General features: G+C 40.4%; 1 protein-coding gene across 1 annotated transcript in view; it reads left to right on the plus strand.

Moving 5' to 3' along the window:
- Fam171b (family with sequence similarity 171 member B) overlaps nucleotides 1-27,659 on the plus strand; it is a 53,780-nt gene that overhangs the window by 8,225 nt on the left and 17,896 nt on the right. The window lies entirely within an intron of this gene.

Consider the following 27,659-nt stretch of genomic DNA (forward strand, 5'->3'; position numbering starts at 1 on the left):
TGCTTGACAGAAATATAAGCAATTCTTCCAGAAAGCCTAAAAACAGCAATTTCTTGGAACATAGCCCTGTGGCCAGTTCTTTCAGGGTTGGCTTTTCAATTCTGTTTGCACAGTGACTACCAGTATGTAATACCCTTTTGATAAATCACAGGACTTTGAATTGTTTTACATATAGGTTCTGTTATGCAGTAAGCGGGCAGAGCCCCTTAGACCCCAAACCTGTCACTTTGGCAAACAGCTATAAACTCTATCACTGGGCTATTCCACAGGAGGACGGAGTCACTGAGATGGAGGGAACGACCTCCGTCCAAGCTGTGATGATGCTCTCATCTTTGGGTTCTGCCACACCTGAGTCTAAGCCTCAAGCTGTTCTAGCAAGTAAGGGCTGACCCTGGGAGTCAGAAGTTCCCAAAGAAGGCTTTTATGAAACTTGATGTATTAAACTTTGGTCTTTAATCAATTTACAGGTCAAAGTAGTAACTTCAGCCTGCAAAGATTTAAATCTTGTGATTTAACTAGCAGTTTTTATTGCCAACACCACATCAGGCTTTGGAACTAATACCATCTTTAAATTCAGAGGAACATATTTTTCTTACTTTTTCATTCACGCCTCTTCTGCCTTCAAGAATAACTAATGGATTTGGGATTTGGAAAAGCTAGTGCTGTGAAGAATGAAAGGACTCTGGCAGCTGCCTCTGTTTTTAGGACTTCATCTATCTTGTAGGAAATATTCCTACGTTTGAAAACCCAGACAGGGAAATGTGAAGATTCAACAAGTATATGTTGAGACCCCCTCAAACTGCAGCTACAGGGGAGAATGTGGAAGGACAGACATGAAGGTCGCAAGGATGGAGATATCTATCCCTGACAAACCTCGGGGCTTGTGGCCATTTCACTTCCTGTGATTCCTGTATGTAAGGACTCCTGCAGGGACCGCGTGGGCCCAGCATGCATGGGGTGGCTCAGGCGCAGGTTTGACAAAGGCAGAGGAAAATGTCTTGACTCAGTTTCTCCCCTTCTTCCCATATCAGCACTCCTTATCAGAAATGCAGTAGAAAATCTGTAATTCTTGAACAACTGTAGCTACAGTTTTCCTGCCTGGCCCACAGTCAGGACAAATCTCTCTCACCTGCCAGTCCCACAGCCTCTCAAACCCGATCAAGTAAACACAAAGACTTATATTGGTTACAAACTGTATGGCCGTGGCAGGCTTCTTGTTAACTGTTTTTACAGCTTAAATTAATCCATTTTCATTAATCTATACCTTGCCACGTGGCTCGTGGCTTACCGGCATCTTCACATGCTGTTTCTCATCATGGCGGCTGGCAGTGTCTCTATGACTCAGCCTTTTACTTTTTAGCTTTATTCTCCTCCTTGTCCCGCCTACACTTCCTGCCTAGCCAATGACCAATCAGTGTTTTATTTATTGACTAATTAGAAACACATTTGTCATACAGAACATCTCACAGCACTTTTCCCTTTTTTTTTTTTTTCAAAATGGAAGGTTTTAACCTTAACAAAGTAAAATTACATATAATTTGGGAATTTGGGCATAGCTTTTTCACTACTTCCTGCTGGAGGGGGGTGCTGGAGGCTGAGGGCAGGAGCCACCCAGGCCTTTGGAATTTGCCCCACGTTGGGCGCCAGATACTGGTGAAATTATTAAGGCCACTCCACGTAGTTAAAAGGAGATTTATTTAATGGCGTAACTTACAAATTAAGGGATAGGTAGGTCGCAGGGTCTGGGGAAGGTGTATCACAGTCCAGCAGTGTTCTCTGGAGCTCTGCTTGGTCTACCTCCACTATCCAGCGTCCCCAAACTGTGAGAGCGCCCCCCGATCCAGATCTCAGGTCCCCAGGCGCCTCCCTTGGTCCCGCCTTGTAGGCGTGACAGTTGCCGAAGTCTCAATGGGGGTTGGAACTTCCAGATCAAAGCTGGAATGGCTACCCACTACAAACAACAACCTAAAGATTACATTAAAAACTGCATTTACACATTAGTATTACCATAAAAAGTTGCTGAGTATTGTCATATATGTTCACTAAATAGATCTATATTTGACAACAAAAATCAGTGTTTTTTTCCATTTAATTACTATTTTTGGCTCTTAATTTTTCTGTCATGAGGTGACTTCATCTACTGCAGTGTCTTTAAATGCCCGCTAGATGCTAAGATTCCCCTGCGCTCTTCATGTGGAGATATAATGGGCATTTCTGCTTCATTATGTCTAAGACTGGAGTTTAAGTTCCCCACCACACCATGCAGAATCAACATCTGCCTCACATTTCTTACAACAAAACAAACCAAACAAACAACCAGTGCTGGAGCTGGCATGGAGGCGTATGTCTGTAATTACAGCGTTTGGGAGGCAGAGGCAGAAGAAAGAAGAGATTGAGAAGAGTTTTGGGCTACGTGAGATCTTGTCTCAAAACCAAACAGAAGTCCCAGCCAGCCAGCCAGCCAGCCAGCCATCCAACCAGCCAACCAACCAACCAACCAACCAATCCAACCTCCAAACCAAAGATCAAAACCAGTATTAGAGATCAAACCTAGAGCCTTCATGCACACTAGATATGTACTCTACACTGAGCTATATCCCCAGCCCTAAATATTTTTATTTTGAAACCAACTTCCCAAGTTGCTACTATTTGCCAGGTACCAGGTGAGCTACCTGTATTGCTTACTTGTCTCGTCATAACAGACACAGTATAAGGAGGGAAGGGCTTGCTCTGGTCCCCAGTTCACAGTCACAGGACCTTGCAGCACAGCCTGCTTATGTCCCTGTAGACCAGGGAGCAGAGAGGATGGACTAGAAGCAGGGTGAACCTCAAATGAGAAACTTGAGGGTCCCTTCTTCCAAAATGACTCCAGTTTGTGTCAAGTTGACATAAAACTAGCCAACACATTAACATACTGTAGAAAACTTCCCTTTGCTGTTAAAAGTGTGGGGGTGCCATGGCCTTGACCAAATGTTGTTCTATTCTTACTCAGCATGTCAGTTCTCTACATAACTTAACAGAGATGGGTTGTGTCTTGACGTCTGTTAAAGCCTTCCTCTCTTGTCCCTCTGTGCCATGTGCCAGCCTGCTGACCCTCATGAAAGCATGTAACGTGCCTCCTTTCCCAGTCAGCAGCTCCAGACTTCGTTACTTCTGTTGTTATGGTATCTGAATGGAGACTTCTACAAAATACAAGTTTCTGCATAGCGATCGCCTCTTTCTGCTGAATGAGGAAACTCTTGAGGCCTACAATGCATCAGGACTCTATTCATGAAGTCTGGTTTTAGGTGAGGCTAGAAGTGTGTTCACAGCCAGAGGCCACATAGCTGGAAATTCCCAATGCTGAAGAAAAGGTATCAAACTGATTGCAAGCTGTATACCTTGATATATTTTTTTCCTGTTTATAGCATGCATTTTATTCAGTTATCTGTTTAAGACTATCTGGGGTCTGGATAATAAAATATGGCAGATGAGCTTTGTTATTATGAGGTTCACAGTTTAGAAAGGAACAGAAAGGTTTTATAGTTTTTCTTTACCACTTCAGGCCCCTGGTAAAGCAGTTTCTACATTAAAAAAAAAAATCCATTAAATTCTGTAAATCTTCCAGACTGGGAGAGCTGAGACATGAAGCAGGTGGCTTCCCGGGGAAGCATATGGGCAGATTGTGGCTGTTCTCCCTCAGGCTGGGGCCCAGGATTCTCAGGGCACATGTATAGTATGTTGTCTTTTTGGGCTTTCAGAGACTGAGGGGAAGGTTATACCACATCACCCCAGTGACAGGGAGAACTATTATTTATAGCAGTGAATCAGTATAAATCTATGCAATGGAAAGACACCATCTTAACCCCCTTAGACCTCTATTTCTACTGTTTCTTTTATCACCCTCCCAGAGACTCAGAAATCATGAAGTCTGGGTTCTCCCCTGCAATTTAAATGTATGGTCACTGTGGTTTTTGTGTCTGTTCCTGCTATTTTATTTGCTCAGCCATTTCCCCTGGCCAAATCCTGTTCCATCTGTTTGGACTCTGGTAATAATATATTAGGTCTCCCTATGTCTCTTCCTTCTAATTCAAACAACCTGGTGCCATGCAACTTACTGGCTTTCTTTTCTTGAAGGATATAATTTCTAATATAAAAATGAAGTTTTACCATATTGATACTATGTTATGTTAGAGGTCCCCATCTACTCATGATTGTTTATAATGAATACTTGCAAATATGAGGGAAAATTGAGACAAAGTGATGGATATTCACATACACTATCAAGGTAGAGCACACATTAAAATGTCACCATATTTACTTATCTCTATTACCCCCTATTTTTACTTTCTCTGTCTCTGTCTCTGTCTCTCTGTCTCTCTGTCTCTGTCTCTGTCTCTCTCTCTGTCTCTCTCTCTCTCTCTGACTCATGCAGCTTTGCAGGGCCATCTGAACAACACATCTGAGTTTCATTCTGAAAATGTTTAGCTTGCTTTCTTAATATCTAGTTAACTTTCAGCAGATAAGTTTATAATTGAAACAATTTAAAAAACTTTGAAAAAAGAACTATGCAAAAACCAGTGAAGAATAAAATACAACAAATGAATAAGTGAGTCTTATAGACCATGGGTGTGGAGGATTTGTAAGATTCACTTAGATGTTTCGTTGGTCAAGATGTCATGTTTATATCTGCATGCCCACCCAGGACGGTAGGGCAGTGTTATTTAAGGTAGCATTCTGGCTGTATTACTCTCTGCCACGTTTCCTATTTGTTTTCTTCTTTGGTCACTGTCTCACCAGTCTCTGGCCATTGTCCCCTACCCTATGTATAACTCTCATGGTGGATGTATACACACTTATACAATTCTTTTCCTTCCCACCCTTCTGTCTATGCTGTCCCCATCGTTCCATGTTTGTGATGGAGATTGGCGAGCCCATCCTTGGTCTTTACCCTGAAAGAGTCAGGTATTCTGTGAGCAGAAAAGACGAAGGTCAGACACAGAAACGGACATCTCGTATGAGTTAATGTCTGGCTACATGACTTCTATCCTTGTGGTTTGTTTGTGTAAAACACCTTCTTGGGTTCAACACGAGGATGGATTCTCATGTTTGCACCAGCAAATCCTGATGGGATTTGTATAGCTGTTGGCCAAAAAGTCTTAACTAGCTCTGTGCTGTTTCCCACACTGTCTTCACGCCAGGCAGATTTGAGATCTGTTGACTGCCTCTTCCTTTCGGCACTGTCCTGCTTCTGTCTCATCTCTGACTCCAGCAGAGGTCCACCTAGCTCTGCCTTCGTCACATTTGCTGACTCGCGATTATCTCTCAACAAACCACTAAGACCCTTTATCGGACGAGTCCGTATCTGAAACGTGGTGTTTAAATGTCCCCATTCTCAGTGTCTCATTATTCTTCCTTTAGAGTTTGTGAATTCCTTTAGACCATCAATATAGTTATTCACCCATTTTGTATCCAGCAATGTCTAACATTAGGTGGCTGAGAAGCATGCTGAGTGGGATTTATTGGTAATTGTCTCCTTGTTAGTGTGAGGCTCTGAACTGTATTTCCATGGTCCTCTGCTACGTGAGAAGCACACCAATGTCTGCAAAATGCTTTTTAATTAACAGAGTTTATTTCAGATTTATGAGTTTAGGGCAAATGCTGATGGCATTATAATGAACTGAGAGATGACGAGTTCATTGATCCCATGAAACACTTTGAGATTGAGAATTGTCAGTCTCTTTGATATCAATATCTCAAAGTACCATTCTCAAGTCTAGAGCCCTTCTTGAGGAAGATTTTCCCCCCTCTGTTCTACATTCTTTTTGTTTCTTTTCACTTCTATTTTTTTTTTGTTCTTATTAGCACTTAGTTTTTCACCTTTTGGTCCAAGCTGTGACTTCATGCCTCCTCACTCCTGTTCCCTCCTTGTTCTCACTTTCAGCTTCTCCTCACTCTACAGGATTAATTTAGATGTCCTTAGGATTCTTCCTTTTAAACAGGAATCTTTGCATTTTTCTCCCTCCTCTCAAAATACTGCTCAAGGGCCTCTGACACATAAGTCACATTTCTAAATATACACTGCAAATTGGTGTACTAATTTGTCCTCAATCATCACCAAATGCAAGGTTGGTATTTGTGTGTATCACAAAAACATGACAAGGTTATGCTATTTTTTTGAGCACTTTATGAAACTAAGTAGCTAATTATGTAACACTTTAGGGCTGTAAGGCTGGAGAGGGATGAAATAGGTAGAGCTGAGCTTTTACGAAGTTTGAGGGTAGGAAGAGTGAGATGAGTTGAGGGTAGGAAGAGTCTCTGGGCTTGGGGTGTGAGGAGGCTGGGCTCTGCTAAGGTCAGAACCAACCTTGGGCTTTGCACACTCCTGAGAACGTCCATGTTTGATGGAGGTGACTGAGAAGTCATTCAGGGCTAAGCGATTTGGTGGTCAAACATGCATTTTGGTACTAAGACACAGGGAGTTCAAATTCTTATCTGTTCCCTTTTACAGGGTGTTTTTAGGTGAACTACAAATAAAGGTCTTTGAGTTGGAGATGTGGATGATGACAGTTTGTAGGCAGAATTGTGGTAGAGATGGCGTGTCTGACACCCAGCACTCAGTGGACACTCATCAAGTAGTTACTACTGCTGTTCTTTGTAAAGAGAGTTCATGCTGTAGCCCAGGCTGACCTTGAACTAGCCGCAGTACTCCCCCTCCTGGGCCTGTGGGAATGAGCCCTCACACTTGTCACTAGACATACTAAGAATGATTTTTAGGAAATTATATATCATAGAAATATGTCCATTTTATCTTACTGACTTTTATCCTATGATATTTTGTTAGAAAGGGTTGAATAAACTAAAGAGGAAATGTACCCATCTTATGTGATATTAGGGTTTTTTTTTTTGTGTGTGTGTGTGTGTATGTGGTTTTGTTTTTCTATTCTAAAAGTGAATCTATGATTCTGCTAAGAAGTGTTAAGGCATTTTTTGAGATAAAATTATTTCTGTTTTTCTTTTTAAAACAACCTAGAAACAGTATTGTCTTTGAAACATCGCCTAAAGCAAACAAGGGAAATATATTGAGCAGCAAAAAAATTAGTGAGGTGTTCGTCTGCGAGCTTCGGTTTTTCAGTATTCCATTGATCCCTTTTGTTTTGCTGAGAGAATGAACTGGCTCACAAGACAGGCTGAGTCAAACAATGGTAGCTTGTCTCTCTTGTTTTCACGTCCAGGAAATCTTAGTTGAGCTAACAGTATTTTCAGCATACAAATAAGCCAATTAAAGCTGCCCTGGGCCTTTGGAAAACTTACTGAAAAAGATGGCGTTTTAAATAAGAAAACCCCGGTGCTCAACAGCCGTCTTTTGTCTCTCTGGATTTGGCATTGTTGGGTAGTTTCACTTGTTCACTAAAATGTGAGTCTTGAAACCCTGTCTTTAGAAAGCAATTCTGCTGGAAAGCAGATGAAATCTCCCCCCCACCCCTCGAATACTTAACCTCAAAGGAGTAGTAAATTATGTTTCTCTCTAGTAATGTAGTCACTCTACAACAGAGAAGAGCATTAGCATCCTAATGGAGGCAGCCAATTGATTCCTATATTGATCAGATGGAGAAGACTGTGTTCTGTAAAATTTAAGGCTGATTGAATCCTAAAATTGTTATGGCAGGTGCATCTAAATAATTTAAAAATACCATTTTTTTTAAACAAAATTCACAAGCAAAGCAACATGCTAAGGCACTTTCCTTGAAATGAAAAACCACATGTTAAAAGTGTTCACAATTTATTTATCATTCATTCTATGTCTATAAGTAGAAAACAAAAGAAAGCCATGGGTTATTAAAGCCAAACAGGATTCCTCAGGAGTTTATTAAATGTTACTGTTTATGATATGGGTTTTCCAAATTAAAGGAATAAATCCAGTGTGAGCTTAGAAAGTTGGTAGGACAAAACCAAATAGGGGTGTCAGGATTTAGGAATCATTTTTAGTTCATTTTGGTTACGAGTGAAAACAAGTGACTCAGCCATGTTCTGTATTTTATGCGCACACTCACCATAGTGATGATTTCTACTACTTCTGCTTTCCTTTAAAGCTTACCTTAACTATGAAGGATTTCAGCCATGCAGTCTGTATGTAACGGGCACCCCTGTACTCATCCACCAAATCTTCGCTTTGTGCTGCAGCATTTGGGTTACATTCCTCTATTTCTTAAGAAATGAAATTTAAAGATGGAGTCAAGCTCCATTCTTATTTAATCTCCCCTCTTCCCCAGAATTAATCCCCATTATGAAACTGTATCAGTCTTTTTCTGTTTGAAAACTGAAATAGATGTACATGTTAGGCATATCCTTCTGAAGTTTGATTTTTTTTTTTAACTCAGCATCATATTTGGTGGGCTTCCCTTGTGGATATATTTATATCTCAGTAATTCATTTGAATAACTGTATGATATTCCTTTGTATAAATCAATCATTCTGATGGACAGTAAGGATTTTTTTCTGGCTTACTGTCATGCTGGGTGCCTTTTAGTTGTGAGCAAGACTATCTTAGTTCATAGAAAGAAATGGAATCACTGACTTATGTCGTCTGTATAATGTTTGTGTGTCTGAGGCTATTAATTCTCAAAAGAAGTTGTAGATCATGAAAATGGCCTTTGTCTACTAGTAATCAAAAAGTAGTCCCAAGTCCTGCATTTCCTGGTTGTCGTGACTGCAGGACTTGGGACTACTGTCGTTCTTTTCTTTCATTTTGTCCTTTTTAGTGAGTTGTCCTTCTGCATTCCTTGTTTGTTCCTTCTGGGATTTTCCCCTTTTATTCCTGACATTGTTGTTCTTCGCAACAGTAATCTTTTGGAGTGTCTGTGTTTTGCGTATTGGTTTTTCCAGTGTCTGATCAGGCTTTTAACACTGTTTTTTAGACTCTTTTGTGGCATTCTGTTGCATTTTACTTGAGTCACATTTATTAATCACTGCGTTCTTGCTTAGTAGTTCCTTAATAATGTCATAGAATAACATCCACCAAAACAACTCAACCCTGCATTTAATCTTACAAAATTTTCTGTTCATTTAAGTTCATAGTAAGTAAGTCTTAGCCAATCCAGAATTTACTTTGTCTAAGGCATGGGGTAGAAATAAAGTAAAATGATTTAAACTCTAAAGCATCTTTAAACCTTTATATGTTGTATTTCTGATTTTCAGTGAACCTCAAGAAACACTGGAAAGTTAAAAAGTATCCATCCCTTTTAATTCTTCAGAATTTAGTTATTTCTACCTTGTATGTCATCATTTTTATTTAAATATATATTCTAATCTCTTAAATTATTTATGGAGTAATTATTGCTTTAGAACAATTGCTTTTTCAACATGAGCATGATCTGTGAGGCAAACGATTTCATGCCATATATTACATTAGTGTGAGAGACTCAATACTCAGCTCAAGAGAAGGTTAGTAAACTCATCTATTAATGAAAGGATGCTGTGTGCAGTATCCACTAAGACCTGAAACAAGATGATGTCTGTTAAATGAAGAGATTACTATTTAATACCAGAAAAACAAGCAAGACTCCCAAATTTGCTTATTTACCGATGTGGAGTGCGATGCTGACCCACACAGTCTTTCTTGCCAGTTAAGAAACAGACTTTACAGTATTGTGTTAGGATTCTGGGACTGGATGCCTATTGGAGGGGTGGAAGTATGATGGGAACATCAGAATCCACTCTCTCAGTTTGGCTGGGTGGTCAGAGGCCTGTTGGCGGGGTGGGTCCAGTCCTGACTTACTGATGCTCAGGTCCCTTGGCAGGTTAACCAAGTTTCAGACCAGCGCTATAGTTCTAAACCCATAGAACTGGCATATTGATTAATGTTTCATGCTTCTTCTTGTGCCTACCTATTACCATGGTTACAGAACATTCTGTCTTAGTACTGTGAAGATTTCTTTTATGTAACATGATCTGTTTCCAGAATTGACTGATCCATAAATTTGACTATTTTATATTTTCTGCAGAGAAACTATTATTCAGATTTGGGGGTAGTAAAAGGCAGTATGTCTGGTTCTGGGTGGATTTGCCTCTATATAGCTTTTGGCATGGTTTGAGTTGGGGGAATTATGTTTACATTCATATAATATTCTATAATCTACTAGCTATTATCATATCATTTGATACTGCAATTGTTTATGTTTAAACAAAAATAAGATTTTATTTGTTTATTCACTTACTGGTTTTTCGAGACAGGGTCTCTTTATATAGCACTGGCTGTCCTGGAACTATCACTATGTAGACCAGGCTAGCCTCGAATTCACAGAGATCTGCCTGAGTCTGCCTCCCGAATGCTGGGATTAAAGGTGTGTGCCACCACCACACAGCTTAAAACAACATTTTCTGAAACTAGGGAATACTATATGCACTACCTCTGTAGCGATGAGCTACTGAACAACAATACCGACAATTTTTTGTCTTGTTAAAATTGGAAATAATACCTAAAATAACCTGATAATGTGAGTTGCCTAGAACACTTCCGGTATTGGTGCTTCTTGCTTAGTCAATGTGTACTGACTAAACAAATCTTCACTTTAAATTAGACTTTTTCTGTCCACTTCATCCTAGATCAATTCAAAGAATGTTAAACAAACAGCTCATTTTATTCTCTTAATAGAGGTAATGAAAGCAAACCAAGTGTTTCCATCACAAATGGGGATCATGGATCAGCATTTACCATAACATGTAGTAAGTATCACCATGGCTATTATGTGAATTGTCTTTATATCAAAGTTTTATTGGGGTTGTTTAGTTTCGTAGAAACAATGTATTCTGAGGCTCCCATAACAGGGGCCAGGTTCTCAGCCCCCTTTCCATTACCTGCTCAGTGCTCCTGGCTGAAGCCTGGCCCTCGGCTTCATTAGGACTGGTGTCTTTGCCCACCTGCCTAAAGTTTCCTCCCATGTGGATAGCCTCTGCTTGCTAAAGTGAAGAGGCTTCCTGACAACAGCTTTCCTTCTGTCAGGAATTGTTGTGGACCTTGATCTGGCTTTGTGTCCTGCCTAGGCATTTCCATAGGGTTCCCCTCACCCGAGCTCCCTGCACTCAGTTGAAATGGCCTATTGATCTGTCTGCAGCCTTGCCCAGACTTTCTGTTCGTAGAACGTGGATCAATGTTATTTTGTTCTGTTCGGCTGGTCATCAGTGACAGCCTATCACCCCAATGGACACTTACTGCTTAATAAATAATTGTTAAATAAATATTACCTTCAAAGCACAGAAATCTCAGCACATTAAAAAACCCAGCACGGCACTCATGACTTGCCAGCTTGCTTTTGCTTTGGATCCATGCTCCGACTTTTGCTCTGGTTCTGATTTTTCTTTCTTTGATCCTGGCGTTTCAGCAGCTGTCTTCAGTTTCTCACTATGCATGCAGCTTATTACAGATTGCTCCCAGAGAGGTCCTTTTAGTACTCAGAATGTCTTGCTGAGCGGCTGGACCTTCCTTCCACAGCAACATCCACTTGTCCCTCTGCTCTCTGCTGAGAGGCTGGACCTTCCTTCCATGGCAACATCCATTTGTCCTTCTGCTCCCTGCTGTCTTGGTTGCTGTGACTGTCATTCCGTCTTTCCCTTCAACACTGCGTTTCTTCCCTTTGAAAGAAAACCTTGGTTGCACCCCCCTCATGCTTCCCTTTCTTCCAGATATGTCTTCACCTCAAATTTAGACTTATGGACTCTTTTGGTTTTAGTCTTAACCAATTCATAAGTGAAAACATTCAATATCCTGGACTAGAACTCATATTCCCTCTTCTGTATACCAATACTTCATATATCCATACCATTTTTATATGATCCTCTCACTACACCTTGGACTGCCTTGAGTGTGAGGTTGAGGAACATCAGATACAGGGTCAGCATGCATAAAATGTAACATGGCTGCTGACATGTAGTGCATTGACTAGACAGAAACTGGTATGAGCGTTGCTCAGGCCTTCATACGCCGTTGACACCTTCGTCATGCCTGGTTAGCATCCGGTACGGTTTCCTGGGAGGAGTTTAACTGGCTTCCAACACTGAAGTGCTACATGTGGACTTCTCTTTCATGCCAAGTATGTATTGCGTTTGCATTGTGTCATGTCTGTTTCATCCTTTACAATCTTCTGATTTACTTTTCACTGAAAAGAATTAATTAATGAATGGTTATATTGCTTGCGATTTTCAGGACTGGCATTACCTATAAATTCCACACTCTGCCTCCCCCATTCATGCTTCGAGTTCATATTGGCTAAGGTTTTGGGCAGACCATGTTCTTCTGGTACTTGAATTTTTTTTTTTTTTTTTTTTTTTGGCTACCAAGTACTCCTTTCAAATGCCAAATCACAGGGAAATCCTGCATTTTCCTAAGGTATTCAGGGAGCCTTGGAGAAAAATGCTGGGACTCACTCCATTTAAATCTAACCACTCTTCCAGGTTGGTGGTCTCATCTGGTTAAATGGAGTGTTGACAGGCAGTTTCAAACCATTTCTAAAAGACACACTGAATGAAGTGCGCTCCTGGCGGTTTCTAAGTAAGCTCCATTTTCTCTTCTCCGATTGAAACGGACTTTGCACGGAGCACTCTTTAAGAGGGAAGTGGGTCTTATTAAGCCATTTCCACTTTATTTTACTGTGAGTAAAGGGTGTGAACCCATCAGGGCAACCGCAAAGCAACGAAAGGACACCAGCAAAGCTCTTGTTGTTCTCTGTCTGTAGTTTGTGTCTTCAATTTTCCTGCTAAGAATTCTCTCAACCCACAAAAGAGGTGTTGTGAAAAACAAAAGCAAATGACTATGTAGGGAGGGAAGGATAAGTTACGAGGAAACATACTGATTTTAAAGCTTTATAGAACATTCTCTCTTATGCTAGCTAGCTCCCTGGGGAGATATGGGCAATTACATTGATACATTGACTATAATGAAATAAAATAGGAACATTCTCCTGCTGAAAATATAAATTGGTTTCTCGTTCTGGAAAGCATATTAGCAATTCCCATCAAGCAGCTTTGAAGCATCCATACCTTTGACCTATTATTTCTCCTCCCCAGGAAGTAATCAAAGGCTCAGACAAGGTACTTAGATTTTAATTAAAGCATTGTTTGCAAATGTGAGAAATTGGACATGATTAACCACACTGTAATAGGGTATTTCAATAATCTGTGGGGTTTTCTTTAATAATATAATGCTGATTTTGAAGAATATTGAATGTCATTATTCATAATAGCATAAAGACTTAGGCTTATGATACGATCTTAGGAACAGCACATTGGTTATTAGTTGATTTTTTTTTTATTCCTCCTGCATTAAACACTTGCTATATATATTGAGTCAGATCCTGATCTCCTGAGGTTGTTGAGATGTTCAATGGGAACAGTTCAGTGGGTTTCTTTCCAATCTGTTCCATGCTTATTCAAACACACACACACACACACACACACACACACACACACACACACACACACTGCAGTGTCAGTTCTATAGATCTATATTACTCAGTATGTTTTTTTAAAGTATTGAATATTAACCAAGTAACTTCTGGGAAATAAAGCAAGAAAAATTTTATTTTCCTTAGATTTTTCTAAATTCCAAATTTTCTATATAGATTATATTTTTAAAAAGCAATTAAAGGAATTGAGTAAAAAGTGTAGACGATCAGGTATTTAATATGGGAAAGACACAGAAGCAAATGACCAGAAACTATTAGGAATCAGTGGGTAATTCTCCCCTGTCCCTAACAACAACCCAGCAATAGCTATCAGAAGGCTTAGCTGCTGCCAAGGTCAGCTTTGACTTTTCTCAGCATCCTGTATCTGTGGCTCGGGATGCTCACTCCTCCAAGAGAACACAGTAGAGGTACCATGAACAACTGATAGAACATTAAAAAAATCAAAGTTATATAATTTAATTTTTATTGATATATTAAAAGAACAATTAAATATAAGTTGTGAGAGGATAGTTTCAAGTCAGGTCTTACGCTCTCCATAAACCTGATTGTCATCCTGGCTCAGTGGTTCTCAGCCTTGCTTGCAGTTTAGAAACATCTCTGACCTTTTGAAAATATGACTCACTGGTCCCCATCTCAATGGTTCTGATAAATTTGGGCTGGAATAGAGCCAAGAATATAAGCAACATTTCTCCAGGGGAGTCTGCTTCTAACCAGAGTTGAGAACTGCTATCCTAGGTTAAAAGAGTTAAGTATTCTGGAAAAGGTAACAATGATAATGTGCTACACACATGTGTAATCCTTTCGTGTAGTATATGTTCATGTTCGCGTCTGTGTGTGCACACATGTGTTTGTGTGTGCGCACATGTGGAGTCCAGAGATCGACATCAGATGTCTTCTTCAATTGCTCTACACCTTATTTATTTATTTATTTATTTATTTATTTATTTATTTATTTATTTATTTATTTATTTATTTTGAGACAGGGTTTCTCTGGGTAGCTTTGTGCCTTTCCTGGAACTCACTCTAGTTTTTTGTAGTTTTTTTTTTTTTTTTTTTTTCCCCAAGACATGGTTTCTCTGTGTAGTTTTGGTGCCTGTCCTGGATCTCGCTCTGTAGACCAGGCTGGCCTCCAACTCACAGAGATCCGCCTGGCTCTGCCTCCTGAGTGCTGGGATTAAGGGTGTGCACCACCACCACCTGGCTGGCTCACTCTGTAGTTTGACACGGAGTCTCACACTGAACTTGGAGTTCACCAGTTAGGCTAGACTGCTCATCAGGCCCTAGGGGGGTCCTCCTGTCTGCTGTCTGCCCAGCGCTGGGATTACAGTCATTCCCCACTACACACAGCTCTTACACTGGTGCTGGGGTGTCAAACTGAGGTTCTCATGGTGCACAGCAAGTGCTTTACTGACTGAACCATTTCCCTGGCCTCATAAATTGATATGATCTTGCAGGATTCTCATTCAACATTTTGTATACTCAAGTAATCAATCGTGATGCAGAAGATAAGTAGACACATGCATTTGCAATACAGGGCCTTTTAAAAGTAAAAGGTGTGTTCCTCAAATGTTTTTAGTAAAGTGTGTGTTCAGAGTTTGTACATTGGGGCCGTGCCGACGGACAGCCAGAACCCTGGCCCACCACTGTGTGGCTGCCGGCCTGGCAGGGGCTATTATGATAAGCAAGTATGTGGTGGAAAGATGGAAAAATTTTGAGGGATTTTGAGGGGGACATTTTCAGTATTAGATGTGGTCCTTCTCAGAATATCAACTATATGTGTATCAGTGGACAGTTCACCCACTGGTCTGGGAAATACATCATCTCATCTGGTCTCTGTCCATCAGTTATATCAAACTGGGACTACTTAAGAACATCACATCATTAAATTTCAAGGAAAGCTAGAGCACTCTGTATCTAACTCAAATAATTCACACCTAATCAGTCTCCAAGGCGACATTGTGCCCTAGCTAATGAATCTAACCTGATTTCCACTGTTCGTTCATGAGAGAGAACACTGAGGAATTGTGGTTTCCTGGAAGGCATTTTTGTCCTTCCCATATCTATTCCCACCAACATATTTGAAAGACCTAGAGGACAAGTCAGTGCTATTCAAAGGTCGCTGGTAGATGTCTCTCTCTCTCTCTCTCTCTCTCTCTCTCTCTCTCTCTCTCTCTCTCTCTATATATATATATATATATATATATATATATATATATAATTAGAAATGTTCACAACTGGTTTATTTATATTGAAAACTTATCAACTAGACATAAACACATCTTACAATTAGTAAATGATTAAACCTGGCTCTGGTACATCACTACCATGAACTGTTGATACATACCACTTGGATCTCAAGGGCTCATGTTAAATAAAAAAGACAAGCTCATTTAAAAAATGGTTGTATTAGGGACCTTTCTCATCGCTGTGACAAAATACTCAATAGAAGAAACGTAAGGGAGGAAGGCTTTCTTTGGGCTCACACTTGGAGGATAGAATCCATCACGGGAGCAAAGGTGTGGTAGCAGGGACAGCTGTGTGGGCAGGAGTGCATGGCAACAGTCTTTTGAAACTTAGTGGGAAGGTTCCAGAGAACCAGACTGAAGCTAGTCCGGGCTATAATCTTCAAAGGTTATACACAGACTGACTCAACTTCATCGAGCAGACCCCAATCCAAGAGGTTTCTATAAGCTTCTCAAACAGCACCCTAAGCTGGAGACCAAATATTCAAACACATGAGCTTGTGGGAGACAGTTCACATTCATACAGCAGTACAACAGCCATGTCCCAAATGAGTCCATTGGCATAACATTTTTGTCCCCGGTACTGGAGATTGAACCTCAAGCCTGGTGTATGATAGATGCTCTACCACTCGGCTGTATCTGTAGCTCTTTTTTAGATTAACATTATTTTTATGTACTCTTTGAAATTTTCATGCATATATACAATGTATCTTGGTCACATCTATCCATCACTGCCCACCTTCAGTTCCTTCCCCTCAGGATCCCATCTCATTTCCCTCCTAACTTCATGTGGATTATTCTATTTTAAGTAGTAGTTTATTAAGAAGCTCATTTTTTTGTTGTTGTTGTAAAATAGATTTTGGAGCAACAGCATTCAAAAAGTTTTTAAATCATTTTCATGAATTTGTCTTTTTTCCTAACAGTCCCCTACCTATATTCTCATTTTTATCACTAGCTTCCGTTTTTGTTCCAGTATTTATTTATTTGTTTGTTTTTTTCAAGACAGGGTTTCTCTGTGTAGCTTTGGAGCCTGTCCTGGAACTCTGTAGACCAGGCTGGCCTCGAACTCATAGAGATCTGCCTGCCTCTGCCTCCTGAGTGCTGGGATTAAAGGCATGCACCACCACTGCTCAGATACAGTATTTTTTTAAAAGATTTATTTATTTATATATTTTAAGTATACGGGTACTTTGTCTGCTTGTACATCTGTACACCAGAAGAGGGTATATGACAGTTGTGAGCTGCCATGTGGGTTCTGGGAATTGACCTCAGGACCTTTGGAAGAGCCGAGAGTGCTCTTAACCACTGAGCCATCTCTCCAGCCTTGTTCCAGTATTTTTTTTTTAAGCTGTATAAGAAACAATGGGTGATTCATGTTTGCTTTCTTTCTTTTCTTTTTAAAAAATTTATTTATTTATTTGTGGATTGTAGTTTACCCAACACAGACCAATCTTCTTCAACTTCACTGAGGTGGTTGACCACATCCTTCACCAAAGAGGCCTCTGAACTGGAATTCTGTTGCTCCGCCAGTCCTCAGCCTCAGCTTTCTTGTCAGTACTAGGGCGCACAATCTTCTGTAGGTGTCTCTGTAGGTGTCCTTGTAGGTGTCTCTGTCGGCTTCTCCTCTTGTAGATCTTGAGGTTGCTCACTCTGGAGACCTTAGGGCTGAAGTCAGTCTCAGGACAGGTCTGGCGCAGGGTAGCAGAGTCTGTCTCTAGAAGCTGGTGGAGATAATTGTGGGAATACCAGAGACCCTCACTGGTAAAACACCCACAGAAACATCTCCATGCTCACTGCTTCTTCACATAGCCTTAGGACATGAGAGGCTGCATGGCCTTCAGGTCATGACGACTGGACACATGCTTGTGTGCCAGTTCTGAGTGTGTGGGCATGTGGACATGTTTCTTGACAATCATTATCCCCTCCTTAACAACTTCATAAACAGCAATTGATTCTTTGTAGACATCTATATCGGCACTGCAAGGTTGGAGGCTGAAGCTAGAAAGGAAGCCATGTTTGTTTCTAAGGAGAAGCATCATTGGCTGCTCTTTTTTTGTGATTTGAAGTCCTTTTGACAGTGTAAAAAGCAGTGTCTGTGTGGAAGAGGTTGCTGATGGAAGCTGTAAAGAGTCAGAAAATTGCTGGGTAGTGGTGGTGCACACCTTTGATCCTAGCACTCAGGAGGCAGAGGTAGGCGAATCTTTGTGAGTTCAAGGCCAGCCTGGTCTACAGAGCAAGTTCCAGGACAGCTCTGTCTCAAAAAAACAAAACAAACAAACAAACAAACAAAATCAGAAAATATGTACTTTGTCTAAAGTACAAAACTTAACAAATGCATTCTCTCCTTGTGTCATTTTCTGCTTGAGTCTTAGCTATCTCCTTTGTATCGTTCTTTGAGGTTACTAGCTGGTTCTGAGTGCTCCTACCTGTGGTACCATAAAAAGAAGTCCATTCATTAATTCAGCCCTTCCTTCCAAAGCAAGTATTTAGTATTTGAGGATATTGCAATAAATAAAATGAAAAAGTCCAAAATTTCCAAAAGCTGGAATTCTGGTTAGGGAGACAAAAATGGACACAATGAGGAAATGACATGCATCTTAAGAAGGTAGGGTAGGAAGGACTAGAGGCTGGGGACTTGGCTCAGTTGATGCGGTGTTTGCTGCAGAAGCGTGAGAATTTGAGTGTGGCTCTCTAACACCTGTGTACAAAGTTGGCCATGGTGGTATGTGCCTGTAATCGCCATGCTGGGGAGGCTGAGACAGGACGTTCCCTGGAGCTTGGTGGTCAGTTGGTCTAGCTGAATTGGGAAGCTCCAGGTTCCATGAGACACTGTGTCTTAAAAAGGATAATGACAGAGGAAGATGAAGAATAAGCCTCTCTTCACATGGGTGCACACATAAACATGCGCATGTGCATATGCCACTGCTAGCACACACACACACATGTGTACTCGAAAGAAAGAAAATGTTATGGTAAGAAAAAAAAAAACAGAGTTTGAAAAGATTGTTAAGCAGCAAGCCTGATTGCTTAATGTTTGTGTGTTATGTGTCTTGGAATCTTAATTGCTCTTGGTCAGCTTCTGGAGTGTGACCCTCGAAATATTCCTTCGTAACTGATTGGTGATGATGTCTTATGTATCAGAAGCTATAGTTCCAGCTCATCAAGACTTTCCAGGAGTGTTCAGTAAGTTCCTGATGTGTAGCTAGTATTTATGCTGGAGTACTGTGGTTTGCTACCCTGACTTGTCATGTAACAGGAGTGGTTCATGTAACCAGTGTCTCTATGATAGCCTTGGGTCCTAAGGCTTGATGAGCCTTTCCTACACAGAGACACCTCACATTTTTCTCTGTAGCACACCACTAGAGTTAGCCCCAGAAAGCATAGGCCTGAGAACTATGCTTTGCACAGGTATGGATTGTACCATAGGTATATTTTCTTTTGTTTTTTAATATCCTCTTCTGTAAATAATCTTCACAATGGGTATAACCTGTCAGTTAGCCCTGAGAGTCATTCTGGTGAGTCACGAAACTTGAAGGTGGTTTTAGGAACCCCTGAGGGGGATTGGGTCATGAATGAAAACTATCAATTGATGAAGCTTTTAATGAGTTTATGTCACATGTCATTTGGATATCTGGGAGGTGTGAACATGTATGGTGTGTTCAAGAAGTGTAAGGAAGCTTCAGGGAACTAGGAATTAGTAAGGATTAAGAAGGGAGATTGTGCCCAGAAAAGAGAAACAGCAGGATGTGCCATCAGACAGAGACATTCTTGATGACATCAGCATGTGCTTGTTGGGTGAAGCACTGTGTTCCCATCTTTTCTCTACTGAAGAATATCTGCACTTTTTTCTATTTTTGTTTGTTTAGTGCACTTTCTATTTTTTTTTTTTGTAGATTCTTCATATCTTCTTTATTGTTTTCTTTTTCTCAGTCTTTTCTGAAGTTAACAAAAAATTTTAACAGTTTCACATTCTTTCTTGGTCTCTAATGACAGATTTGACCCAGGTCTTGGGTGGTCTCTCAGCTTCAGTATAACTCTATCCTTGCCAATGAGGAGAAAAATAACCCCTCCCAGCATCCCCACATACCCTGGAGAATGTCTCAGTTCACAGCTTTCTGGGGATAAACTACTTCTCCTAATACATCTTTAACACTCGCTTCTGAGTTGACCTCTACACAAGAGACTTCTTCTAACCTTACTCTGAGCTGGACGCCCAGTCCTTCCAAGACAACCTCAACCGATGGTTTTTAAGCCCTTAAATTAGTAATGTGCGCTTTAACTTTCTCCCAGTGGGCTATAGATTCTTTATACTTCACGTCTTCTCAGATATCCTACATAATAAGCCTGTATTACATGTATGGAGTGATTTTTGTGAGTTACTCTAAGGTGGTGTGTAGTTTGAATGTTATTGTCCCCCATAATCCCATAGTCTCATAGGGAGTGGCATTATTAGAAGGTGTGGCTTTGTTGGAGTAGGTATGGCCTTGTTGGAGGAAGCGTGTCACTGTGGGGCTTGGCTTGGAGGTTTCCTATGCTCAGGATACAGCCCAGTGTCTCATTCCACTTCCTGTTGCCTGGAAGATGTAGGACTCTCATGCTGCCATGTTTTCCGCCATGATGATAATGGATTGAACTTCTAAAATTGTAAGTGAGCCCCCCCCCCATTAAATGCTTTTATTTGTAAGAGTTGCCATGGCCATGTGTCTCTTCACAGCAATAGAAACCTTTACTAATACAGGCAGTATAAAAAAATTGAGACAAAAAAAAAAAAAGCCAGGATGACTTTTGGACAGTGTGTTTAGGAGCTCGGGTAAAGCTAATTCATTTCCACGGAGGAAAAGGGCTGTGTGGGCAGGAGCTAAGTCAAATCCTGACAGCTCAGGGCTCTCATGTCCTCCCCAGCTGAGTTCCTTGTTCTTCAATTGTAAAGACTCTTTGTGTGATCTATTTTGTTAGCTTTGGCGAACCACACTTCAAGTTTTCAGTCCTACTGGGAACAGCCAGGATTTTATTTGTTCTGTAACATTGTTTTTTTTTTTTTTCATCTTTGAAGACCATGTCCTTGTGGTAGCTCTTTAATTTCTTAGATTTGACATTTTCTCTGTAATAAACACTGGTTTATAGTTTATTGCAAATGAGTTTGTTTCCAAGATAAACAGCATTTTCTTTCTCTCTTCCTTTTTTTTCTTTCCTCCCTTCCCTCCTGTCTTCTCCCCCTTCCTTCCCTTGCCTTCCCTCTCCACAGCCCATAATATTTATGCATCCAATTCTGGGAATTAAGCAATGAAAAGGTGGCTTTTCTATTTTACCGAGTTTTTTTTTTTTTAATTCCATGCCATTTTGTGCCTTTTAAGAAGGTGGTTAGTGTGTCCGTTTGAAATGCTGTAAAGATTAAGCTGTGTAAGCCCTCTCCACTCTGCCTTACAGAATGCATAATTACATGTCCTTTCTCTTTCTAAGCTCCTTGGCTGGCCCTTGGCTCCTTTCTAAGCTTTCAACTCCTGTTTCAGTTAAATAGGGAAACTGAACTCACATCCTGGAAGAAAGGCTTGCAAAACCACCCTCTTGGTGCTTGTTTGTAACTGTGATAATAAAAGGTTTAATCTCTTCTGTGACCCGTTGTCTTAACATTTAGGAAGCGCTGCCCTTGCCTTCTGTAGTGAACTTTTCAGGTTAAATGTTTTCATGCAATGTCGCTTTAGCTTCCAAAACAAAAGGAACCTTAATATTTGTTGTTGTTGTTTTAGCAATGTATTCTTCCCTGGCAACTGTGGGATTAAAATTTTGTACTTAGTTCTGAAGTTTGCATCAGGCAATGGTTTCAGAAGAGCTACCTGCTTCTCCCAGGAGCTTGGCCACTTCGGTCTTCTCCATTCTCCTCCTTGCTCTGTAACTCTCCTTTCCTCATCTTCTCCTCTGCCCTTTCCTTGCTCCATCCTTTTTCCAACCAGTGTATGCCCAGATGGCAACCCTTATCAAGCCCCATAACAGCACGAGGCTGTGTGGGGAACTGTTGGTTATTGAGACGTCTAGCCTTGTAGAACGAGAAGACAGATCTGTAGAAAAGGCAAGCAAACACCACCAGATACCACGTGCTCTGGGACCTGTCAGAATATAATCTAGATGTCATGCAGAAAAGATGTATATTTGAAAGGGGGTGTTTGACTTAAACCAGAGTAAATTGAGATTTGCATAGCAGAGGTTTTTCTTATCAAAGTTGTTTGTCTTAGTTAGGGATACTATCGCTGTGATAAAATACCATGACCAGAGCAACTTGAAGAGGAAAATGTTTATTTGGCTTATGCTTCCACATCACTGTTTATCATTGAAAGAAGGCAAGATAGGAACTCAAACTCAAGATAGGAGCCTGGAGGCAGAAGCTGATGCAGAGGCCATGAAGGATGCTGCTTACTAGCTTGCTCTGTATGACTTGCTCAGACTGCTTTCTTATAGAACCCAGGACTATCACTTTAGGGTAGCCCCATCCACAATGGACTGGGCCCTCTCCCGTCAATCACTAATTAAGAAAACATCCTACAGCCTTGTCTGCAGCCCTATATTTTGGAGGCGTTTTCTTAGTCAAGGCTTCTTCCTCTCCAATGACTCAGATTGTATGGAACTGACATAAAACCAGCCAGGATGGTGTGTATTTGAGATGGAAGTAAGAAATGGATAATTATATCATAGCGAACAAGTGGGTTGGTCTTGGATAGTGACTAGTGATCCATTTAAGTATCAACACAGAGGAGGATTCTGCAGCCTTTTTCTGTAACATAGTAGATATGTTACTAACTAAGTAGTTAGTCCTTGCAGGCCATATGGTGGCTGAGACAACCGTCAACTTTGTCAGTGTAGGAAAAGTAGCCATAGATTCATAGATGAATGAACTTGACTGTGTTACCAGAAAACATTTTTATAAAATCAAGTGGTGGGTCAGAGTTGGTGTGCAGGCTGTGGTTTGACAGACCATGATGGAAGAGCAGGATTAGAGAGAAGTAGGTTGCATAATGGTGGCAGATGCCAGAGGATTTTGGATGCTAGCCTTGAGCTGGGAATCGATATTCTCTTTAATGAAAACCAAGCCTGGTCTATCTCTCCTTAAAGTTATAAATACACAGACGTTTAAATTAGAACCAGATGTTTTCTATTTATAGCTTAAGATAGCTACATGCCCAGCTATTAATTAAGACATATCTGCGACTGAATATTAAACGTATTAAAGTGGTACATGGAGAGCAAACGTGGCCTCTGAATGCCCCCACTAAAATCTGAGTTGGGTCAGAGGCAGAAGTGTGGAGTCTTTAGACTTCTTACTATGACTGCTCCTTAGGAAGGGACCAAAAAGTCAGCTGGTAGAGAAAACCAGAGATTGCTTGACCAGGCCCTCTAGAGTCTCTAAACTCAAAATGTCAAAATGCCCCTTGTTTAAAATACCAGTGTGAACTGATCCCAAAGTAGATATTGACTCCGCATCTTGGCTGTTTATAGGAATTGTTAGCATATCAGCTCTGAAGCAGCCTCTGCCTCATTTCACTGAACACCGCGTTAGGTGCTACAGAAGGTGCTTTGTCCGTTTCAGTATTGCTGTCCCTTCCACCATCATCGGAAATTCTGCAGTCCTCTCCTCCCCACGTGGTGTGTCCCCTCTAGCCAACCTTCCCCAAGGCTCTATTAATGTTTGCATGCCCAACACTACCCCAGTGCTGATGCCACCTGAAATCGGCAGTTAGTGAGCACTCACTGAATGAATTGGTAGTGGTAAACATTCGTCCTTATTCATAACAAACGTTTTAAAAACTATATTGCTGTGTTCTCCATTGCTGCCTATTTTTCATTGAGGATTACATCTTCTCCTGAAGTCTTTTGGATTTATTTCCTTAAAGTATGTACTGCTCAGTTTATGAAGGCTTCTATTTTGGCATTATAGTTCTAGGAAGATGTTGCAGTGTATTAAATGAAATTATTGTGGTTGCTCCAGCGTTCTGGGGAGAATTTAGGCTGGTTTTTACACCAAGAAATCTGGACCTTTGGTGGTGCCAACTTTGTGCAGTTGTAACCTACATGTTGGATACAACACCATGAGATGTTGCCAGATTCTCTCAGAAAGAAGTAGGCTTGTAATTTTTTCACCTATCCCACATGAAGATGTTGTCACCCAAATATGTGCCTGTAAGTATTTTTAGAAATTCTTTCCAAAATTTGACTTACCCACTGTATAGCATAGGAAATTGTTCTTTTAAAAGGATGTTTCTTTATACTAATTTAATATTCATTGAATTTTGGTGATTCACACCAATTAATACACATGATAAGTGATAATCAGTAATCCCAGGACCTAGCTCATCAATATGTGCTTTATTTTATTTTAGTTTTTTTTTTCAGCTTTTAAATTATATGTTTCCTAGTGCGGTTGAAATCATTTGTTATTGGACCATTTTTAAACCAATGGTGACATATTGAAAAGAAGATTATATGGGCATGAAATAATGATTATAATTAAGTGACAGAGAAAATAATATGTTCACAAAAAGCTGAATAAACAATTGAGAAAAGTAGGTAGATCATGGAGACAATTGCATTGCTGGTTGAAATTATGTATGTTTAATCATGGGATCTGCTTCATGTAGTGGCAAAGTGTTTTTGATGGTAGAGGGAGTGGGGAAGCAGGGGTGGGGGTGGGTGGGTGATGTGGTATGTAGTGCCTCTGGCTACCAGCACTGCCTGCTTCATCCGCTGCTGCCCCGTAGAAGTCGGAGCATTCTGTTTAAGTGATGAGCAGGTCATTCTTTATAGCTTGTGTCTTTTAAATTGTTTTGACCAGACTTTCAAGCTTTCAGCCTTTTTTTTTTTTTTTTCTCCAAAATGCTTTTGCTGTAGCTTATACTGGGATGAGAGACAAATCATGCTCAAGGACTGGGGAAAGAAGCCAGAGATAACAATTGAGTGTTTGCTTTTAAGGATTGGTGAGGAGGAAACAGATCAGTAAATGTGATGAGGGTCAGAACTAAGGGATAATGGGGCACAAAGAACCTGGGAGGTGGTATCAGAGGGACTTACTGGCTTCATTTCTCCTTACCTTAACATTAGCAGATACCTTTTAGGTTTGATGAATAGGATGACATGTAGTTCCAGCCATGAACCCAGTGTGTGTGTGTGTGTGTGTGTGTGTGTGTGTGTGTGTGTGTGTGTGTGTATGTATCAGATAATGCCCATGTTTTAGGATGCCAGCTTCATTAGGTGGAGGTGGGGAGGTAACAACTACAAGAGCAAAGACAGTTAGTCTTTTTCCAAGTTGGACTAGAGAAGAATTTGCTAGCAAGGCCTCCTTGTACCGTAAGCTTATTAGGTGATTGAAAGTGTAGCTACAGGGATGTCATCGGGGTGACACTGTAGTGTTGGTAATCTTTTTTCCCCCTAAGTACGTCTTCTGATCAAATTTGTAGCACATTCTGGGGGAGGGATTGTTTTAAATCATTTTATTAATCAAGCCCAGCTTTGGGTCATCTGGAGCCAGTGTTCTTTATTTTGATTTCTGTTCTTTCCTAAGCTTAGAGCAAATGGAATTTTCAATTATTTTGTGAATTTCCTTTAGGATCTTATCCACCCATTAGGACTTTTTCTTTTTTTATAGAAAGGCTCTGAGAATTGTTTAAACTGATGTTTGAAGCACATGAATTAATAAAACCCTCTTTAGGTTTTCTTTCTTTCTTTTTTTCTTTTTGGTTTTTTGAGACAGGGTTTCTCTGTGTAGTTTTGGTTCCTGTCCTGGATCTCACTCTATAGACCAGGCTGGCCTCGAACTCACAGAGATCCGCCTGCTTCTACCTCCCGAGAACTGGGATTAAAGGCATGCACCACAACCACCCAGCCTTAGGTTTTATTTCTTAGTGTAGTCTGGAAGGAACTATTTTAAGTACATTTTGTTGCTACAAGTACTTTACAAAATTTTAATAGGAAATTCATTTAACTTTTGGTTTTACCCAGGTTTTGGTTTATTTTTTTTCCCCTTTTTTCTTCTTTTTTTTTGGTATTTACAATATTTTTTCTTCCTTTACTTTCTCTTATACAATAGAGTGGCCTATCAATTAAGCTCATGTATTTGTAGTTGTACCCTGTAGCATTTAAGGTTTGTGTTTGTGAAGCAAACAACACCACCTCTGGCTGTAATAAATGCAGGGAGCTCATAGGAGGGATTATGAATATGCTCGTAGTCTGAAAGGAAACTTGGGGACAGTGCTGAAACAATACGGATTAGAGCTCATAGGTTTTCTAGACAGTTCAGTTCTAGAGCTGTTAAGCCTCTGTGCCTTTATTTCCTTTCAGGGTACTGAAGTTTGACCCCAGTGGGTGTGGTGGCTGATGGAGTAGCAGCTGCTGGTCCCCTCCACCTCCCCACTTAGATTTTTTTTTTTTTAAGTACTAGCTGTAGCTGGAGTTTTCTCCAGTCCTGCCTGGCCCACGGTCAGGACAAATCTCTCTCACCCACCAGTCCTGCAGCTGCTCAGACCCAACCAAGTAAACACACAGAGACATATATTGCTTACAAACTGTATGGCCACAGCAGGCTTCTTGTTATCTAGTTCTTGTATCTTAAATTAACCCATATCTATTAGTATATAAGTTGCCATGTGGTTCGTGGCTCATGGCTTACTGGTACCTTCCATCTCAATTCTTACAGCAGCGTCTGGCAGTGTCTCTCTGCCTCAGCCTTCTCTACCTCCCAGAATTATTCTCCTCCTTGTACTGCCTACCCTATCCTTCCTGCCTGGCTACTGGCCAATCCGAGTTTTATTTATTAACCAATCAGAGCAACACATTTAACATACAGAACATCCCACAGCAACTAGCTGGACCCATTCAACTACATTTTGTATAGAAATCCATTGTGCCATTTACATGACAATATTTTGTTTATGCAAGAGTTATAGTTCCCATTTAAGCTGGAAGGCATCAGCCCAGAAGGCATCAAACCTATACAAAGAACTACAGGCAAGTAAAGAATGCTGCAAGTGGGAGGGATTAGTCTTCCCAGGAAAACGCACACTGATTGGTTATTTAATACCAATTGGTCATCCCTGAAACATATACAAATAACATTATGCAGACAGAGTGGGTTGTATTTAGGTGTGCACATGTGTGTGTGTGTGTGTGTGTGTGTGTGTGTGTGTGTGTATGTGTGTGTGTGTGATTAAAAAAAGGGTCATGAAGTTGAAAGAGAGGAGGGGTATATCTGAAGGTTTGGAGGTAGGAAAGGGAAAGGAGAAATGATGTATTCATATTATAATATCAAAAAATAAAAAAATATTTTTTTAAAAGTTGGGAGCCATGATTTAGGGTGTGTGTATGTGTATGCATGCACACGCGTGGTCGGGGGGACTTTTTTTTTTTCCTTTTAGTTGGTATTAAGAATTAAAGGTCTCAATAATGATTGCAATGATGTGTTCTTTGAGGTATAGTCATGTGACATGTAAGCTCATCTTTAGGCTCTGGAGAGGATCAGAACTTTTTTGTTTTTCAGTCTGCTGAAATGCACCTTCTCAAGGATGGAGTGATTGTTAATTAGTTCTATTTATATTTAAAACAATCCAAGAACAATTCGGGTGTGGTTAACAAAGTTGGAATAAACAGGCCTGATAGTGATTTGTTAACAGTAGTGTGGCTTAGTCAACATTAAGTAGGATTTCTCTTTTTACCGCACATGCTTTTCCTGATAAAATGATGCTAAGTAAGAATGGATTTGTTTTTGCAAGTACAGAGCATCATCATTAGTCCTTAATGAAGTGTTTACAAAAGTGCTGGAATGGCTGTGATGTGGTTTTCCAACTGTAGAAAAAAATTATTACTAATAATCATGCTAATAACCAAACATATTTGCATTAACTTCATTTTGTTTCCTTAAGTAATTACCATTCTCCCAGCGTTCCAGAGGAGCATTTGGACTTCAGGGTGACAGCTAAGGAATAGCACGGTGGGTCTC

The sequence above is a fragment of the Peromyscus eremicus genome, chromosome 4 (genome assembly GCF_949786415.1).
Source record: "Peromyscus eremicus chromosome 4, PerEre_H2_v1, whole genome shotgun sequence".
In the NCBI taxonomy this organism is placed as follows: domain Eukaryota; kingdom Metazoa; phylum Chordata; class Mammalia; order Rodentia; family Cricetidae; genus Peromyscus; species Peromyscus eremicus.